Raw genomic sequence first — 6,000 nt, 5'->3', positions numbered from 1 at the left:
TGTTTCTATTTCTCTCCCTCTTATTATTATTAAAATGCTATTATTCTTCGGGTCACTACAAGTTGTATTAAGTTTTTATGTTTTATATTTTAAGTTTTCTAAGTTATGAATTTATGAATACTAGATGTTGGAGAAATGTATATATATGTAGATGCAGGTTGATGGATGGATTATTTGGAATGTATAGTTAGAAACTCTGGTATTATATTGGGGGAAATTATATTTATATTTTTCGCTATGTAAATGATAATAGAATGTCAGGTATCAGGTAAATGACAGATGACGTGGCACCTAGGTCCCACCAGGTGGGTTCGGGGCGCCACGAAGCACGGTTTATTCAGGTATAACGCACCGGACCAGTTTTTCAGGTTCGGGGCGTTACACGTCATATCAAGACCTAACACTTAGCCGTCAAATCAATCTCGACATACAGTCATCATATCAAAACCTGACACTAAGCCGTCAAATCAATCTCGGCATACAGTCTTCATATCAAAACTCGGCACTTGGCCGTCATTTCATAGTTTCACTGTTAGCCTTAGAGGCTATGTGATCTTAACTACATTGTTTTGATAATAACAACCCATTAGTGGTTCAAGGTAAGTTTATCTTTGCATATCAAGTCATGATTAGTATAAATACAAATGCAAAGATTACGTAAATTAGTAATAGGTTGGACATTATCAAAAAGGGGGAGAATGTTAGCCTTAGTGGCTACACCATCATTATTTAATGTGTTTTGATGATATTAACCTATATGTTGTTCCTAGTGTTGTCTGATCTTTGCTTCTGATTTGGTACTTCCATGTATCCAACACTTTGTACCTGTACTAAACAAAATCTGTAAAGATAGGAAAACACTAGGAACAACATATAAGTAAATATCATCAAAACACATTAAATAGCCACTAAGGCTAACATTCTCTCCCTTTTTGATAATGTCTAACTTATTACTAATTTACTTAATCTTTGCATTTGTATTTATACTAATCATAGCTTGATATGCAAAGATAAGCTTACCTAGAACCACTAATGGGTTGTTATCATCAAAACAGTGCAGTTAAGCTCACATAGCCTCTAAGGCTAACATTCTCCCCCTTTTTTATAATGGCAAACCATTGATGTTCTCCTACAGGGTGAAATTTAAACCTCCCCCTTAATTTATGCATATTCTAGAATGGTAGTAAAATATGCTCTCCCTTACTTTATGCGTATAAGGTGTAAAAATATTTAACTATATTTTTCATATCTATTAGAGCTTTAAACATGCATACCATAAAATAGTTCATTTAAGATAAAATTATAAGCAAAATGAACTTATCATATCACCATATGCATTTTACCCCCACATGCATTTCACTTCACCCCCACACATAACATCAAACATCTTATTCCTAACATATAGGACACCAAAAATCTTCTCCCCCTTTGATCATCATCAAAAAGAGAGATGTAATTCATTTTAGCTAAAAATGATTTCTCCCCGTTAATATAAGATTCCATAGTGGTGAGGTGAGTATGAGCTAAACACATAAGCCAATTGTTGATGCTAAACTATAACATGTGAAAGGCCCAGATTGGCTTCCTTACTCATGAATGATGATTTCTAAGGTTTATTTCCACTTGATGTTGAATCAATCATTCAATGATCATTCAAAAATTGACATTTTCAAAATAAGCACAAAATATTTATGCTTGTAATTTAAGCATGGTAAATATGTCCTAACGACTTGGCAAAGAGCATGTAGATGTAAACTTGGCTTTATTTGACAATGCTCTTTAGAAAATAGGAGACATGTTCTCCTAATTTACCACTAATGGGAAAGTATTCTTCAAACATAAGATATTACAAATAAATGCTTCATTTTATAATATCACTTGTTGTTATAATTATTTTTATTAAAATTCAACTTTTAAGAATGTTATGTTTTAGATTACCAAACTAAAGCATATATCATCAAAACAATTCACATGAGAAAAACATGGTTTTTCCATTTGTCATCCATAAAATTTATTTCTAACTAACAAGCTTTGCATGCTATTTCATCCCATAAATAATAGCCAATGAAAGGAAATAAACCAATTTTCAAGATGAATACAATTCAAGAAATCATATTGGTTTTAGTATTTTCATTCATCAACATTGGCTTGATCATCAAGAATTCCCAATAAAGTAATTTAACAATTTAGAATGCATTAATTGGGATTTTATCCTTTAAGCACATCTTAGTCATCAAATTCTTTTTACCTAGGTAAAGTAAAGTCTACCTAAAACTAATTGCTAATCCTAGGTTCTAAGGAAACAAGAATTCAAAGATCATGTGTTTCCTTTGGGTACCCATTTTTCCTTGGGTGCTAATGGGCTTTTCTTCACTACCCATTTTAACTTCTTTTGTTTGCCTCTATTTCCTCTATAAGGGCAAAAATATCTTATGTGACCATTTATTTCACAATATAAATAAATTTTATTTTCATGTGAGGGTCTTGACTTATTTGTATTATTTTTACTTGTTGAGGCATGACCATGTGGTTTAAAATTATTTTTGTAAAAATTATTTTTCTTAACTCCCAAAAATGCTTTGGAGTTTTTTTTTTTCCTTTAATGGTTTTGCTATGATCTTCCTTTATCTTTTTCAAGAGAGTCTTTTCTTTCATAATATTTCAAATTTTCAACTTGCTCTTGAAAAATTTGATGGTCTTTTTGAGCTTTTTCATTAAGCTCCTCATTTTCTTTTCTAAGGGAAGCATTTTCATCTTTCAAAGAGGAACAAAGACAAGGTTCTTTTCCTTTGTATTTTGATAATTTTTCCTCCAAGTTTTCTATCTTTACTTGCTCCTTTTGAGAATTTAAAACAATCTCCTCATTCTTCTTTTTAAAAGAATTATTTTCTACTATCAATGAGGATTCCCTATGTTTTGACAAAGCAAGTTTTTTCTCCATATTTTTGTTCATTCTTTTTACTAAAACTAATTCATCATATAATTTAGCACAATTTTCAATTACTTCATCATAAGAAGGTACATAATCATCCTCATCCGAACTTACTTCATCTTCTTGTTTGTTAGCCATTAAGCATGGATGTGTTTTTTTCTCATTTTTGCTTATTTCTTCTTTCCTAAAGTGTTGTTTTTCTTCAAGGAATTTTCTAAAGTCTTTTATGAGTGATTCCATATCATCCTTACTATCCTCATCATTTTCTAGAATTTCTTTGAATTTTGGACTAGATGATTTAAGAGCAACACACTTATCCTTCCTAGACTTTTAAGGATCCAAAGTCGTATTTTTCTTAAGTTCATAAGTCATAAGTGATCCAATAAGTTCATCAAGTGTGACTTTGGTTAAATCCTTTGCCTCCTCAATGGCGGTGGATTTAGCATGCCATGACTCGGGTAAAGATCGTAAAACTTTTTGAACATTATCCTCCATAGAATAAGTTCTACCGAGTGCTTTTAATTCATTTATGATGTGTGTGAACTGAGTAAACATGGATGTGATGGATTCTCCCTCGTCCATTTTAAACATTTCATATTCATTGACTAACATGTAAATTTTGGACTTCTTAACTTGTGAAGTACCTTCATATGTGACTTCAAGTTTTTCCGATATTTCTTTACTGGTATCACAACCACAAACACAATTGTATTCAGTATTACTTAAAGCACAGTAAAGAAAATTTTTAGTTTGAAAGTTAAGCTCAACTAACCTTATTTCGGTCTCTGACATCTCCTCAAGGTTTTTTGGTTCACCCTTGGTATTTTTGAATTCGTAATTTCCCTCTAAGATGACATGCCACATTTTGAGATTGTGTGCTTGGATAAAAATGGTCATTCGGTTTTTCCAAGCTGGGTAGTTTGAAGCGTTGAACAATGGCGGTCTTGCCACAAATTGTCCTTGGGAGTAGGTACTTGCCAAATACTCCACTTGATCTTTACGCTCTCGATTTTACACCGTTAAATGCAAGCGTTTGGTTCTGATACCACTTGTTAGATGTCCTAGCCCGGGAGTAAATAGTCCAAAGGGGGGGGTGAATGGACTCTTTTGTGGAATTACAAATTTTTTCTACAAAATAAAAAACTTGATAAGATGCAAGCAATTATATCACAATATATGAAATTTAAATCATACACAAGACAAATAATAAAGAGTATAGGGAGAGAAAATCAACACCGGTATTTTTACGTGGTTCGGCACCAAGCCTACATCCACGCCTTAAGACCAACTCATGGATTCCACTATACAATCTTTACACCGGCGGAGAAGCCTTACAACTCGGGAACAAATTCCTACCTGCTCACCAAGAGCCTCTTCGGTTTACAAAGAACCTTCACCAAATAGTCCACAAAGAACTTTACAAGAAGATGATACAAATTTAATATGATGCTCCTCAAATGAGCAAATATTAAATACAAAGCAAACCTCACACTATCTCTCAAGTAATGAATCAAACATAATTAAAGAGCAAGAGAGAATGAGCACTTGTGAATGAAGAACAACAATGCAAAGTGTTAGGTGCTCAGGTTTTGGTGTAAAGATATATTTTTCACTAAGAATGATCAAAAGCCTTCAAAACCATGTTAAGACAAGTCTAATAGCTTGTATTTATAGCCCAAGATCCTTAGGAGCCGTTAACTAGCCGTTGGGGGGAAGAGAAGATATTTTATTTGGCAAACTAGCCGTTTTTCGCCCGTTAGTGTCATTCTGCCCGTTGGACTCGTCGACAAATCCTCTGTGTTCATCGATGAGGTCCTTGAATCAGAAAAAGTCATAAAAATGAAAGTTGTGGAATTTTTTCCAGGGACACCAAGTTTGTCCCATTTAAACTTTTTTAGAAAAAGTCATGCCCAAAATACCGCAAGGTGTTCAGGACTCAAGGCTGCACTACGATAATGACGATTGCTTTGTTTTTCCTTGTCAAAAAGTGTTTTAATGACTCAAAACACTCTTGGACAAAAGTATATGAAATATATTTAGTCTAATGAGGATTAAAACTTGTCCAAATGAGTTTCCTTTTGAATATAAGATATATTAATTAATAAAACACGTTTGAAAACCTATTTTGATATCTTATATACTTAGTATGTCCTTTTATAAATATACTTGACTTTCTTTGAACCTTTAGGACATAAAACTTGTTTTAACACAATCGAGACTAAGTATAAAAATGTTCTTAAAATTAGGATGTTAAAAACTTGTCCCTTTGAAAACATATTTGAGTTTTAGGATTCATTTGACAAAGTCTTGTTTTAACTTAGAAAACTATGAATTGTGAGTTTGTTACTTTTGTGTAGATCCTATATGCTCATGTGTCCTAGTATGCTTATACAATGGCTCAACTTTTACTCAAAAATCATGCAAGACACACACCGCAAGAGTTACAATATGCATTCACTCACACAACCCTTATTACAATTAATTTATACACAATAAAAACTTTAGGATGTGCTTTGGTGCTTCCGAGTCAGCATCCTTCCAATCTTTCCTATTTGATGTCTACTCGATCCGATCTTTGCTTCTGATTTGGTTCTTCCATGTATCTGACACTTTGTACCTATACTAATGTTAGTCTTAGTGGCTACACCGTCATTATTTAATGTGTTTTGATGATATTAACCTATATGTTGTTCCTAGTATTTTCCTTTCTTTGCAGATCTTATTTAGTACAGGTACAAAGTGTCAGATACATGGAATTACCAAATCAAAAGCAAAGATCAGACCGAGTAGACATCAAATAGGAAAGATCAGAAGGACACTGACTCGGAAGCACCAAAGCACATCCTGAAATTTTTATTTTGTATAAATTAATTGTAATAAGGGTTGTATGAGTGAGTGCGTATTGTAACTCTTGCAGTGTGTGTCTTGCATGATTTCTGAGTAAAAGTTGAGCCATTGCATAAGCATACTAGGACACATGAGCATATAGGATCTACACAAAAGTAACAAACTCACAATTCATAGTTTTTTAAGTTAAAACAAAAGTTTGTCAAATGAATCCTAAAACT

Source organism: Malania oleifera, chromosome 13 (genome assembly GCF_029873635.1).
Source record: "Malania oleifera isolate guangnan ecotype guangnan chromosome 13, ASM2987363v1, whole genome shotgun sequence".
Taxonomy (NCBI): domain Eukaryota; kingdom Viridiplantae; phylum Streptophyta; class Magnoliopsida; order Santalales; family Ximeniaceae; genus Malania; species Malania oleifera.
Note: the sequence above shows the minus strand (reverse complement) of the source record.